The following is a 16,879-nucleotide window of genomic DNA, read 5'->3' on the forward strand; positions in this document are numbered from 1 at the left end:
TTTCTCAATATGATTTATCGTGTTCATATCAAACTTTTATTATAATAAGTTATCATACTTTTCATACAAATATAATAAATAAAGTATCTTTTGTAGAGTTAAGAAGGCATTTGATTCTCCACCTAAAAAAGAAGAAAAAAGGTATCTTTAAAAAAATATCACCATTATTAAGGCATTTTTATTTTTAAAAAAATAACTTTATAATACAAATAGAAAACAAAAAAAGTGTAGCTAATGTAACAAAGTTCACAACGACGTGAATGTCAGTTAAAGTTTGAGCAAACAAACTTTGAAAAAATCTTATCATAATTAAACCAACCAGATACCGTAGGTTAGTTCAGTTAAAAGTTGGCATGAACATCAAATGTAGATAGGAAGATGTACGGAAGTTGAGAATGTATATCAGTACATAAGTTTTTAACGTTCTATAATCTCTGCCTACCCAGGCGCGGACAGGGTTAGATTGAAAGTTTGATGATTCTATTTCACACAGAGTTGTATTCTTAATTTGCCTGGATATGGAACAAAATAAGTATTTATTTTATTATATTTAATTTATTGATACATTTTATCATTTGAAATACATTTTTTGCACATAGTGGCAAAGTGCCCAGCTAACAGGGTACATACCCCATACATTTTAATACATAATAATTATTTACCAGTTAAAAGAAAGAACAGCAAATAAAATATTAACTTACTGGTATACAGATATTGATACATACACATATATATGCATGTACATACATTTATAAAATATACATACATATATAGTATATATCTACATATATATATGTTAATATATATAAATATATATATATATATACATACATTCACACATACATAAAATACACAATATAATAAAAGAAATAATGTTTACAGAAATAGTTTATACTATACGTTATGTAAACGTTAATATAAATTTGTATCAACAATATTTTTAGTTTGTCCAATTTTTTGTAGACAAGGACTGGATTCAACTCCCTGGGGAGTTGTTTAAATTAACATATTACAACAGAAATATAGAAATCTCACCCGCATAAATAAAGGTTTCAGCTCGTTAACCTCACAAACATCAACAAATAAAAGAATTTAATAAAAATAGATGTTCAAATAGGGTCAGAATAAAGTGGCCGCTTAAACCAGTCATTGACAGGTCATGAGCCCTGTATCTACAGGCATCTGCCTAGATTTCTATATTGTTCTTAAATGTTCTTCATCTCTGTTGTAATATGTTAATAAATTTGTATATTAAATATATGTAAAAAAATATACTCCGTTAATAATAATAATATTTGGCTGATTTATATAGCGCCATTTTTGTAAAAAATCACCTCAAGGGCGCTTTACAATTGTACACCTAAACTTACATTCTAACTAAACTTAAGTGATATATTATATTTCCAGATTTAAATTGAGGGTTTGATAGTCTAAAGAAGTGGGATTTTAGTTGGGATCTGAACTGACTAGGACTGTCGATGATTCGTAAGTTTGAAGGCAATTGGTTCCAGGCAAAGGGGCCGGTGGCGGCAAAAGCACGATCTCCAAATCTAGTGTTTGGGGAGCGCCGGATTTCGACAAGTTTTCCTCTTCCTAAATAAAATGCTGACTTAAGACTAGATTTTTTTTACATGTATTTTCCCTAATACAAAAGGGTCCGATAGGTATTTTGGAGCTATTTCATGAAGTATTGTAGTATTGAAGTGTTTTAATATTTCATTTATTTTTTCCGAATAAAATAAACAATTAACTGAAGGTAGTACTAAATAGTCATCCTAAATTTTGGAGTTGCTGTTACTACCCCGGCTGTTATTTTTATTTCCATAGAGCGTTATGTTACCTAATAACTTCCAATATTCGTGCGTAGTTACCAGTTCCACAGAGCATTATTTATGAAAATTGCTCTAAACTAATTAAACGAAGTGATAATTTTCACAAACAACTTTACTCCTAAAACTAGAAACATAATATGCATTATAAGTAGTTACTTTTTATACGTCAATTAGTCATTTCCAGTTATTGCTGTATGGAAATGAGCCATCGATATATAAACCGCGCCCGCGTGACTTGTTACGGATAATTTTTGTTTGTGTTTAGATGTTTATTTAATTCTATAATATATTCATTGTTTGGCATTATATTATTTATTAATTTACGCCCTACGGGCTTTTACATATATGAGAAATTACATTCAAGTGCAGCAGTGAAACATAGGTATGTAAATTAAGTTAAAATTAGATAACACATGAAAAACTAAAAGATACAATAATAAGTCAAAATAAGAAAATGTACCAACATAGGTATATGGGTACATAGAAAAATATTTAACAAATTTATAGATGAAAACATACACACATACATACACATGTACATGCATACATACACACACACATATACATACATGCATGTACATATATATATACACATACACATACATTTACATAAATATTCATACATACAAGTTTATACATTATTATAGAGATACAGGAGAGAAAAAAAAATAGTCAGTAAAAGAACAATATTAAAAAAAATTATACAAATTAATTTATAACCTTTTGAATAATTAACCTTTATTTATATAAAGACAGACAAAATATATCAACTTCACCATACTCGTTACCTAGCCGGTGTAGTCTAGGTATTGGTGAATTGTAATAATAATTGTGACTGCCAGGAGGTTAAAAAAATAACGTTAGCTGCCGAGTATTTCGAACGGGTACTTTTATGCTGATAACACTAGTTAATTCCGGGACGTCCAATACGCCATTTTCTATTTTATATAAATTTAATAAATCATAATGTTTACATATTGTAAAATATATATTTGATTATCAATGTTAATGTACACCATTATTTATAAATAATATTTCATGTGCAGCGAAACTATGGATAAAGGGCAAGAACCTCAAATTGAACCATGACTTCGTGAATCGGATAGCGAGGATTATTTTGAGCAGTGTTTACCGAACTTTTCAGACCACGAACCCCTGCTTTTTTGTTTTATTACTTACATTCTGTAAAAAAATACGTTTATCTATTAACCCGGGCCAACCCTTTAATAAATAAAAATATATTCCATTCCCACCCGACGTATTGGCTGGAGACTGCTCTTTTTTACAAAAGTTATTTCACATATTGATATTTCTATCATGTAAAATGCCTAAAAAGTCTCGTAAAAAAAAACTTTTAAAAGGTATATTTCTTGTAATTGCGCCGTGATCGACTGCGACACTGCAACTTTATTAATTAAATGTTTTTTGTATAATGATAGTTTTAATTTGTAATAATAATTTTGAATATGGTTTGATATGTAATGTTTTTAAAATAAGATTATTTTAATGTAGACTAAGTATGAAACAATCGAATCCATATATTAAGTAGTTTCAGTTTTTTTGTTGTTGTAATAGTATAATTGAGAACATAAAAAAATCTCCATCTTAGAAAAGGCTGAGCGATGTAATATGGAGACTATTTTAACCACAGGACGCTCCGTATTAATTTTCTAATTTACTAGTTAAAATTATATAAATATAGATTCCCTGGTATTAAATATGTTTTTCTTATTTATGCAATTAATAAATACAAAAGAACCTGCTTACAATTAAGCGAGACTTTTTAAAAAACAAATAATGTTTTTTTTTTTAAACCTGTGCTTTTTTGAAAAGGAAATATTCAGTTCTGCTATACTACGTTATATTAGTCAAATCTACAAGCTTCCACCTCTAACTCTCTCCACTCTTCTCTAGGCTCCGAGGACCGTCTGGCGCTCCGCCCCTGCAGCTCCGATCTTGATTACGTCTAGAACCTGGCCGAATACTCCACATGCTTACAGACTACTGTGTAAGCCAGACTCTGGACGTAGTTATTTTACGGGCTAAGTAAAAAGGTTCTGCGCCGGAGGCCTCCGAGTAAGACCTCCGCCTGAAAACGGGAGTCCCCCTCGTGCAGGGTAAAAACAGCGATAGGAAAGTTCATTTCCAGGCGTACGGTGGCTGTATTTGTCTCACGACGGATCTCAGGGTCCCGCTGCTGCTAGCAAGGCGCCTTTCAGTTTCCGAATTCACTATTAGGGGCCAAGTAAAAAGCAGTTGTCGGACGGGTGGTTTTTCGCTAGCCAAGAAGCCGTTCGGCTCGCTATTGGTGCGGGACATGCGCGTGTCTACAACGGGGTCACTGATTCGTATGCGTGTATCACAAAAATGCGGTTGACATTACTTTTGTGAACAGCCACTGCAATCCTCCATTTAAAAGTAGTAAATCTGTTGAAATTATAAGGAATTTAAGGAAAGACTCTGATAGGGATCCATAAAAAACAAATGTTGTTTGTAAACATTCAAAAACGAACTTTTTTTAGAAACAGAAAAATAACATCCTTCCATTGTTTTTGTATTTGTATTTTCGTCAAATGCAGCCCTAGTTAACGATGAATAAAATATTTCCGCTCCTTACCTTTTTTCTACTAAATAGATTGAAAATTTTAAAAACAATAAATATAATCACGGTAAAGATCATTATTTTGCTTAAAACCGCACGTGAATCGGTCGCGCAGTTATTTGGTATATCGAGGATACACATACGAACACAATCTTTTATATAGATGTTTATTGATTTCAACATTATTATCAAAAGGAATTTTATAATATTAGTTCAACAGAATATCTATTCATAGTTGTTGATTCTCTTTCTTTATATCAAGCACCATTTGAGCACACGTTGCATCCCTATTCTTATATTTAACGCACTATTTTAGTTTGCTATTCTTAAGAGGGTTGCGTTTTCATAGAACTATTTGTCATAAGAAGGTATTTCCGTATTTCCTTCCCAAATTATGGCATCAGGGCAGTTATTTCTTACACACTATAAATACCTACCATTGGCATGTCACTGTTGCTTTTTTTTGTTTGATAAATTGTCTGTTATAGGAGCTAGAACTATCCAAAAACTAGTTAATCAGCCTCTTTAGGCGTACTTACGGTATACTAACATGATAACTGTTTTTGAAATGAGCAAAAATTGCTGACAATTTTTTTTTCAGTTTTGGAATGCGTAAAACGGGAATACGAGACCACGATTTAGTCCATGTTAGTAAGACATAAACATTCTAATGTGGAGTTGACTTTTTGGCACAGCATTCGGGGAGGTATCTGCGAAAGAGTGACAGAAAAAGTATATTCAAATACTTATTCACTGAACCGCTCTGATGACGCATATCCTCTAAATATGTATAAATCAATTAGATATCATATTTATGCATAAGCAATAAACTTTGATTTTGATTGCGATTTTCTTACCCACAAATCCAGGAGTGCCTTCGCCTAGTGGACGGGGGGCCGGTCTGTGAGGGGCTCTGCGGGTAGAACGGGCATGGCAAGCCGCCCAGGCGCAGCTCTGGGACCCTCAGCTGGCTCATGCCGCCGAGCTGCGCACCCCCCGGCTGCGCACCCACCGGCTGCGCGCCCACCGGCTGCGCGCCCACCGGCTGCGCGTCCATCGGATGCGCGGCCAGTGTGCTCTATGTTTACTTCATCGAGGCACTAACACGCACTCTTACGATTCCTTAACTCGAGACTTTTTCGTATACCATTGAACCAAACACGATCGTTATTTCAACCCTACATTTACAAAAATAAGTCAATTCATTTATCCGCCCTTTAACCTCCTAAGATCGATGCCCAGTAATGCGATTTGTTTAGTACAAATGTTCACTGCAAACTTAGCTAGGGCCTTTAGTATTTCAAATAGAAAACTTCGTTTTTTAATTACCATCGGTATTTCTAATTGACTGTCATGAATTATTAAAGGCACATTTCAATTATATTCAAAATATGCTGTCAATGTGCGATTATTTATTGAAAACATGTCTAACATTGAGATAAATGGGTTTGAAGTATGTTAATCTTAACAATGATGAAGGAGTATTTTTGATCAATCTACAATTTTTTAGAAAAAATTACTTCCACATTACAAAGTAGATTATCTTCTCCAAAAATACCAACGTCTTTCGTGATATATATTTGTATCTTGATGAACTCCATATCTACCAGATGTCTGTCTATAAGAATTAAGGCATCCTTAATTTTAACAGGAGATGTTTCGAATCGCTTTAAATTACAATAATATTACATTTTTCTCAAAAATTATAAAACACTATAAAATGTATGTTTTATTTATGTTAAAAAAAACGTTTTCAAATATAATTATTAATGTTAGTAGGTAATATTAACGGTTTCTTTATGCGCATAAAAAAAATTATTTTAAGTGATTGTAGGTTATTTATAATATTTGAATTTTAATATCTTTAAAAGACACAATATATAATAAAACAATGTTTGTGAACATACCAGCAACACATACCTGCGCGTCCTAATAGAAACGTTAGTCAATAAACACTGATTTTCAAGAAAGATTTCTGAAATATTATTTTAAAAAATCGCATTTCTACATTTAATATATTATGACTTTACGAAGGTGATACATAAATATACTTACTCCGCAATAAAATTAACTGCTGTTACCCACGGAGGTAAGCCAACGCAAATAACTCTGTTTTTATTTTTGCCTAACTTTATTTACAACTTTATGTGAATTTCTCATTTATAAATCTGCCAACCCGATATGTAACATCAACTGAAGTAGGGGAGCCCGGGATTTAAAGTAACACGGGCAAATATTAACACGCTGACTGGAAAGTGATAGAAATATCGTTCAAAGGAAACAAATCTGGGTCTTAAGGATGCTACCAGCTGAACCTACTTTTGGTTCAGCTAAAGTCACCATGTTGGTCGATCTTAGTGTGTTGTGTTTTATCTAAGCTTAAGCTTTTTTTTTCATTGTTTTATTTTTGGGATTTTTCAAAATTTTTAAGTATTTCATGATTTTTTTTAAACATTCTAATTTCTGTATAGTTTTTCAATATTTTTTAAGATTTTCGATTCACTGAATGCATTTAAAATAAAATAAGAAACACAGAAATGGAGTAAATTTAAACGCATGATTGGGACATGTATTACATGTCAATACTAGGATTGTTTTATGAGAATGCTTTAAAAAAACTCAGTGGAGCTCCAAGTAACCAGATTTGTATACAGAAGCTGCTTAATAAGTCATTGAAGAGGGTAAATCTAGTAGAGGCGTGGAAAAAAAACCGGCAAGCTGTCACATTCAACAATTAAAAAAAAAACAATTAAATTTAAATCTGGATATGGATAGCCCAGTAAGGTGTTTAACGGATTTCTGGAAAAAAATACTAAATACGTGATGAAGTGCTCAAGTATTTATTTTATATTACTTACAGATGTGTTTTAAAAGCTAGCAGATGATTGTGCCATATGGTACTTTTGCTTCACAATAAGTTTACCGGAAGCTCTTAAATACCAACATCCCAAAGAGAAAAAAGGGAAAAGAGAGAGAAAAGATTGAAAGGTGTTGATTTTACCCCGGGCTTCCCTACAGTTTTTCCAAATATCTTATTTTAAAGAACATTTTACAAAATTGTTTTGCTATATACCCGTTTTTCAGGGCCAGACCGCGAAATTTCAGAGAAACATTTCTTATAGTAAGCTTCAAAAAAAATCCTTTTAATTTTTTTCAAAAACCTATTTTTTTTATATTGTTTTTTTTAATCTCAAAATGGAGTAATTCTTTAATTTCTCGGACAAGCAGTCCCACAACAAACCCCTACCCCTTTTCTACCCAGCCGCTTCCCTTGTCCGCGTCTGGTACGTAGCGTTTTTTGTTTCGTTGCGTTGGTCAAATAAATTTTTATCTCTATTTTTTTTGTAGGGAGGAATAGGGGCTTGCGAAAGTGATGCTATTTCGAGAAATAAGAGACATACTGTATTTTGAGATGCATTTTTTTTTAATGAGTTATTGGGAAAAAAAAGGGTTTTTAAAAGCTTACCATGAGGAATGTTCCTATGAAGTTTTGCGGTCTGGCTCTAAAAAACCATGTGTAATAAATAGTGCAGAAAAAACCATATGTAATAAATAGTGCAGAACGGCGTTCAGTGCATATATTATTTTTACACCTTTGATCATGCACAAAACCGCGTGTTTATATGACGGTGCGTAAATATAATACATTTGTGGCTTCATGGATTAACTGATTTCGTGGGGTAGGAGCCAAAAAGGGGTAGCAGATTGAATATGATCGCTTTGAAAATGTCCGCAGATAAATATTGATGGAATTGTTTTAATGGTTATACTGAGATAAAGATATTCACCATGCAGTCGTAAAAATAAAACTAATATTGACACATTTTAAATATGTTTTTACCGCAGAACAATATTAAACAAAACATGCATACCACTGACAGAATCAGAAAAAGTTTTCAACAAATTATTCAACAGTTTTTTATACGTATACCAGATGTATTATCATCATAATCTTCAATCTTCATGCAATGGTATTTAGAGCACTGCATCGGTAAACTTATGAGGAAGTTCAGTGCTGTGGGAAATTGGACACAAAATGTTTTCTTTTACGCGGTAATTCGAGTATTTAATTGTAATAGAAGTTTACCTAAAATTAATGAAAAATTAATTTAAATGATCTTATTAAAATTAATTAAATTTTTTGTTTTCTTTCTTTCTTCTTAATGCTATTTTATATTGAATCAATGCATTAAAAACAAAATAAACATATGTTCTTTATTTTATATTTGTTCAATATTATGTCTGTACTCTTTTATTTAAATCTTAATCAAAACTTATGCCATACCACCCAATTGCAAACTATGATTTTTATTACAATATTTTTATAATTTTAAGGGGCATTTTCAACGAGTTGTAAATAACTCACTATTAGAAAGTGGGAATCAGTTGAGGTGGAATGGGATTTGAACCATAGACGTTTGAGCCATAAGTCCGAGACAAGCCACAGAACCACAACCCGATTGTTCGAAGGGATTATATTTCAGTTTACTCTCATTCAACACTGAGTAGGCTATTTCCTGCAAACATTTGTCCGAACCCCCGTCGCGTCGCGTCGCCTAAAGTGTTATGCATACAAAGTACTTGTAAAATGTTAAATGTGGTGAAATAAATCTGTTTTTTTTTAAAGTAATATTTTTAATAATTTTTAATTAAATAAGAATTAATCCAATTCTATTGCGTTATCAATAAAGACTTAAGTTTTAATTATTGTGTGGCTATGGTGTAACACGAGTCTACATGACAAGACTTGTTGATATATCTGTCTTATTTATTTAAATAATGAAGTCGTATTTTTCGTAATCTTTAAATCAACTATAAGAACTTATAAGAACCTGCTGACGAGTTGTATGTATGCAACTCAGCAGGACTTTAATTTAAGAGTATTTTGTAAATATTTTTGAAAAAAAAAAAAACGTTTATACATCGGATTTTGAATATAAAATTTGTATAAATAAATGTTCTTGATTTTAATACAAAAAAAAATATTTATCTTTACTTTACGAAGAAAAATTTTAAGTAATTATGTATAAAGCAACTAGCCATGGAAAAGTGAAACTGAGGTAATAGCACTTTTATGGAAAGAGTGAATAATCAAATCTGCACAACATAATGTTTTATACTTTAACAAATGAAAAATAATGCGTACGTTCGTTTCTATAAGTACATCTGGGCCGATAAATAATACAGTTCTGACAGTGAAAGAGAACCAGAAACCTGAACTAGGTTTTTGACTAGACGGCTACTTTCAGGAAAAAATCCTGAAAAGTGAAATCCAGTGAAGATTAGTCCACCTCGATGTGAAGTTGTTGCGCGTTTGCTTATCAAGATTGAGGTGGTGGGTTTGATTCCTGGCAGGGCGGAAATGAAGTATTTTTTAAAAAGTTTTTTTACAGAGCAATATTTCATTAATCATGAACCGACATCTAAAGCGTAAGACCAATCACTTTACCTTTCATGTAAGAAAAATGATCTGTGTACGCTGCAATCCAGTAGGTGCAGATAAAAAAATTATTTTGATGTAAAAACATTACATAAAGTATAATAATTTCACATAAGCTTTGTATACACTCTGTTGTATACACCATGATTTGGTCTGACATACGTTTAGTATATCCGAATTATGTTTTCAATAATCAAGTGTTCATTGTACTATACGACATTTCTTTGGCATCCAAATGTTTACTAACTGAGATAAATATGTTCTCATCATCACTATGGCAGCATCATCTGCTTGACATGTGATTTTAATGACCTCATCTCCCTTAGTAGATTCACTTCTTTTTTTATTCTTTAAAGCGTTTTTTTATATATATTAATTCTGCTTGTGTAAAAAAAGGTTTTAGTCGTATATATTGTTGTGCTATATATAGTTATAAAGGTGCTAAACTTGCTTTGTTTCTTTGTTTCTTTGTTTCTTTGTTGTTCTCAATTTGTGTTATTTTCTAAATGTTAATATTATTTATGTCCCTAATTGAGTTGTTGTAACTTCTGGGAATGTAATTCAACGTAGTATACTTGTAAAATACTTTGTGTCATATGATTTATAAATAAAAAAAATAAAATATTATATCACCGAAAAGCAAATACATATAAAGTATGTTTTCAAACATTTATTACATATGCATATATACAGAAGGTAAAAAGTTGTTTTCAGGCAATTCAAAAAACATTAGGGAATTTACAATAATACGGATTGCCTCCAGTTTGGTTAGTCTATCTGACATGGCTCAACCTAATCTAGAATAGACATTTTTTTCTAAAAAAAATTTAAACAGTTTTTTGTCAGTACTGAAGAGAGCTATTTATAAAACGGTCTCTAATTAATTATAAGCAATTACAACAAACGTTATGTTTTTTTAAATTGAAATATACTTGATTGGTAATTATAAAGCTAAGATATTTTTTTTATAAATAAAGTATCGCGGAGTAATTACTACAACTAGGTCATTTTTAAATCGGGATATTTAAGTTAACCACTAATCCACGAATGCTACAAATAAACAAGGGTGCATTACAATTATCATAATATTATTATTAAATGTTTTACGATTTGTCTATTCAAAACAATCGTGGAGGAAGATACAAAAATGTCTTTTAAGTGGTTTACGACAAAATCCTGTTGTTATTACCTCACGATATAATGTAAATAATAAAGTAAGAAGTATAATAAAATATTTATGAAAAAAAACGTTCTTTACGTAAATCGAAATATGACAACATGCACAATTATTTTTTTTATATTTAAGAATAAGTTAACGTCTGTTTTGAATATGTATATGTAATTTATAATCTGCTTGATTTGTTACTGATTTCAGAATGTTCAAAATATTTTGAACGCTTACGGCATTTTTAAATCCATAAAACGTTGTGAATTAATAAATAATAAAATTGATTCTCCAAAGCTACTTGAAAGACTTCTATTCCGTGTGCCATCTAGACCGACAAGACAAAATCTTCTGTCAATTTACAATACCTAAAATATGCGAGCAATATAACAATATATTTACCGAGGCTGATACTTTTTGTGACAATGTATGTAAATTTAGGTAAAAAGTCACAGACATTTTGAGAGAAGCAGATATTTAACTTTATTATTATTATTAAATACATATTTTTTAATTTCGGTTCTTTTACATTTATTAAATTGAACATAATTTAAATTAATTAAAACAATAAAAATACTTTTATATATATTTTATATATAAAAATTTTTTTTTTTAAAAATTATTTACCAGTGACCGGGTTTTGTCGTGACCGACATCGTCAGACTGGTGGGAGACTAAACAAATTTCTGTGTTATATACAAGTGGAAGCAGGGGTTGTAAATCATGATTTTATATAATTATTTAAATTAAAGAATTTAAATTAAAATCATTTTAATATAAGGTAATAACAGTTGTAAGAATGTAAATTTTGTTTGAATTTATATAATAAAACTGGTGTAAAATATATAATGATTTAAAGTTAAAATAAAATAATTATAAATGAAAGTGGAATAAAACTTTAAAGTTTTTTTATTATTATAATTAAAATGCAGTTCTACCAAGAAATGTAAGTCAAAAAACTCAATATATTAATAATTTAAATTATTGTATCAAGTGTAAACAATTCACTAATATGCAAAGAAATTGATAATATGTACATACTGTTTGTTTACCTAATAAAATAAATAAATAAGTAACTTATTGACGTGAATTTGAAAATAAGCTATAAAAATTCTTTAATTCAATCATGCTTCGAATATTTTATCACTTAAACTCAAACCTAGCAAAACAGGTAGGCGAGCTATAATTTGTTCATCGTTATTAAATTATCGAGGCGGTTATGCAAGGACGCTCGAGCAGGCGTCGGCGTCGGTCGTTATCGGAAAAGAGTCGAGAGATGGTTTCAGCAACCAACCGCTTTCGCCACGAAAATTAAATCTCAACCCACTATAACTGTATAATCTAATAACGGTCACCGGCTAGTATAATATTTACTCATAGGAAATCCCTTACTTGCAAAATATGTTTTAACTACATAAATAAATATACGAATAAGGTACACAATGTTTGTACGTTCTGATAAATTTGAAATAATTTTACCTTTAATAAAACACATTTTTTTGCTAGGTATTTTCGGTACTGCGATCACTTTGTTATTTGAACGTTTGCTAATGGATGTTTTACCTGCAATGTAGTCAAATATTTTTATTTAATACGTGAATTTGTGACATTCAAACGATGTGGTGTTTAATTAAAAATTAGAGCAAAACAATTTAAAAAAAAAAAATTTTTGACGTGTTTTGACATTTCAATGAATTTCATTGAAGTTGCAAGCGAAAAATTTAAACTCTTTCATTCTTATACACGATATTGTTTCCATAAGACTGAGAGAGACAGTACTATACCAAATGATTTAAGCCGTCGGACAGTTTTGCCCCAAGATTTAGACGATGAATTTTAACATGCAAAAATAAATTCGATTTACGTAAAGAATATAGCTCAAATTCCTATCCGCCAATTTAGTCATTCGCTCAACATAGCCCGGCACCACAAAATCACATGGGGCGGATTCATTAATAATAATAAACAAAGAGCAGGTTAAAGCTAGGGTTTCCTAGGACAGCGGTGCCCGTATCTTAACGGCCGTAGTGAACGGTGATGCGGTGGACAGCCGTCGGAACGGTGACTAGAGAGTGGTTTCCTAGGAAATCGGTGTTAATAAATGTTATAAAAACCGTTTTCCTAGGACCACTCTCTAGTCACCGTTACAACGGCTATCCACCGCATCACCATTCACTACGGCCGTAAAGATACGGGCACCGCTGTCCTAGGAAACCCAAGCTTAACACTCGAATCATTACACTACGAAGCCGACTAATCTCCACTTGATTTCTTTTAGCGAAATGTTCACCCGCGAGTAGAAAGTTAACAAATAAAACCAAAATAGAAAAAATAAATAAATAAAAAAAAACCTTAATTTTACCCAATCAAGTGGATTGACACGATACATGTGAAACGGGCATGACAGATCAATCATTTTTAGAAGAATAATATAAAAGATCAGTTTGTTATTAATTCTGAAGAAGGCATAGTGTTTTACCGAAACTAATTCGTTAATAAATTAGAAAAATACAAAGTGGCTCATATAAAAAAAACAAACTTCCTTCGTTGTAATTTATTGAATAATAATGTTCCGCAAATTTGGTGCGTCAAACGTTAAAATTACATACTTGTATTATTATTATTGTCGGCCTCAAGGTGTAATGGTCAGCAAAAATGCCTACCATGTCTCGGGTTCGATTCCTGACATGGTTGACATGAAATATTTATTCAAAAGGGTGTTTTAACACTTGAATATTTCATAGTTCCTGGACTAACAAACATGATCAAGGTACGGTGCGATTGGTGTACCAACTCAGTGCCCTATGCACCATTAGGTGCGGAAAAGGAATGATGATTATTATTATGTAGGTACTCGTACTAGCCTACCCACAGATATGGGTACTGAATATGAGGAAAAGGCCGATTCATTTGGTTCTAGTTCAGCTAGTTTTTCATTATTTCATTATTTTTTTTACTATAATTTATTTTTCAATATTTTATTATTATTTATGTGGACACAAATTCCGATTCCATGGGACATAGGTTCTGTGTTGAGTTAGAACGGAAAAAAACTTTTACTTGTGAGAGCATCATTAAAAAATAAATATAATACACATTAATTAAATATATAGTGTAATACACATATGATAAAATAAATACGATACTTATATTTAAATAAACAGAAAAATCAAAAAAACATGTATAATACTGGCGGACCTGACAGACGTTGTCCAGTCCAAACGTTCGCTTGCCTGCTATTAGCTGGTTTAGCAAACGCAAATTCTCGAAAAATTGGAATTTTCAATAAACTATATACTAAGTGATATTTGACATTTGGATCGCAGCGCCACCTACCGGGTCCAATTGTGAATCTAAACCTTCCAGGGATCCACTTAAACATACAAACATATTTGAAACGCATTTTCGTCGAATGCGACCCTTGTAGATCGATGAATAAAAAAATTATACTCCTATTTTTTTAAACAGATTAGATTGAAGATTTCAATATCTTTGATCACGCGCAGCGTAAAAATCTACATTTCACTGAAAACCGCAAGTAAATCGGTTAAGCCGTTGAGCAGAAGTTCAGTGACATCACACGTACAGAAGAATTATATGTATAAAGATTATACTTAAAAACTGTATTGCTTATTTAAATCTTTGAATAATAATTTAATAATCAGAAATGATAAAACCTAGGAAACATATTGTTTTCAATGGAAACCTTATTTTGTGATAACCACCATCATTTTTTAAATTAATCTAGTTATCCCTACTTCAATATTATAATACGATATTTGTATTTTGTAATTCATTTTAAAATAATTTATTTGCAGGCATACTGTGCATGTAATTTAGTCAGTCCTTTACAATACGAATAAGTACTATATATGCCACAACTGTTCTTTCGACTTACTAATAATAATTGTCAATATAAACATTTTATACATGATTCTCGATAATCCACACAATCACAATTCTTTGTTTATGACAGATAATAACTCTATTATAAATCTGTGAAACAAACACTAGATTAATATTATGTCAAAACTCTGATTTTTACACTTCACAAATAAACAGGGGCACGTTGATAGAATTGTCTGTCATAAAGAACAAAATATTGCATAAAATTATAATTATGTATTTTCCCTTTTTCAATTATTGTGTATTTCCCCTTTTCAATGAAGGGAAGTACAAGCTGTTATTTCTAAAAAATTAATTTAAAAATAATATCCTCAAATAATCCTTACCAACTATGATTTAGTCAGTCACTGATAAAACGTCTAAAAAAATAAAATGAGACTTAAAACTGAAAAATAGAATAATCCTTCAGATCATTATGAATTCTCAAATTTTAGAGCCAGATCAAAAAAAAACAAACCAAAAGAATGCAACAACTCCTACATAAATCCTGTTAAGTCAGCAATTCAAACTAATATCGAAGCTTTCTGGTCCTACTCTAAATCGTCGAGAACCACAAACTGTATTCTTCAATCCGTGAATCTAAATAACAAATATTTAAAGAATGGTGAACAAATTGCTAATATTTTCTCAGGATATTTCGCTTCAGTCTATCGAACGAACCCATCATTGCAGTTTACAGATGTAAATGGTGTTCTTGATTATAATCAGTATGGTATGGGCTAAGCGGCTGTTATTATGCAAACTGTAAATGAGCAACTAAGGCTGATTGATATCGATACAATCCCTCCCTTATTTGTGAAGCATTGTACATCGTATATACGGATTTTGTAAGCCGCTAACAATTATCTCCTCTCACTATCATCAGGAATATGATCTAAAAATTGGAAAGTAGCCCATGTTGTCTCAGTACACAAATCAAAAAACTATAGGCCCCTAATTATAATATCCTGTTTCGCAAAAATATTTCGCATAAATAATGAGATACACTAAGTGATTTCTGTAATTAAAATGACATGCTTTTTTTTATATTAAGGCAATCCATCCTAAGAAGGATGATTTCTGTATTGATGAATCTATACAAAAAAAAAATCTAAGACTTTTATCACAAAAATGTCAATTGAGTTCCACGCTGAATAGTTACGAAAGGCAACTTCAACACTTTTACTTCAAAACGTTAGAAACTAGTAGAAAGGTAAATGACTTATTGAATTTTAAAAATATTGTTAACGGCTAATTGGAAAGTTTAAGCTGTTCTAGTAATATAAAAATTGGTGTTCCTAATGGTCTTCACATTCTACGTATATTCGTTTAAAATAATGTGTATTTCAATTTAATCGACACATAAAAGGTACAACAGTATGAAACCGCAGAGATTGTCATTTTTGACACTGGATTGTTTCGGTTTTAGAAGTATATATACATGATACGTTTTTATATTAATGGATTCATTTTTACAGTCATTTAATTTTCATAACTTACCTTGCTTGTTTTATTTCGATGCATATTTAATAAGTATTTGATTTGGTGGTTTTATTAGTTTTATATATTTAAATGCATTTTTTACAGTAATTTAATTTTAATAATTTGTGTTCCTGATTTTTTTATATATTTGTATTTTATCAATGTTTACATGTGTATATTAGATGGATTTTATAAGAATGAATCAATTTTTATAATAATTTAATTAAAATTTTAATAATTTATATTGTTAATCTTATATAAATATGTATTTTATTAGTGTTTACATGTAATTTATGAAAAGTAAGTAGTATCCTTTTTTTATTCGAATATTTTTGTATATTATATATTATTATCATCGTTTAAAAACCAAGTAAATAAATGGTATTGAATTGATTTTTTTAACTCACAATATAACTTGTATGTTAAGATATCTCTTTAAAACTGTTATTTATGTTTTTTTTATGAAGGTCAAC

Source organism: Micrasema longulum, unplaced genomic scaffold, assembly GCF_059751315.1.
Source record: "Micrasema longulum isolate JH-2025_06_02 unplaced genomic scaffold, ASM5975131v1 h1tg001875l, whole genome shotgun sequence".
NCBI classification, from domain to species: domain Eukaryota; kingdom Metazoa; phylum Arthropoda; class Insecta; order Trichoptera; family Brachycentridae; genus Micrasema; species Micrasema longulum.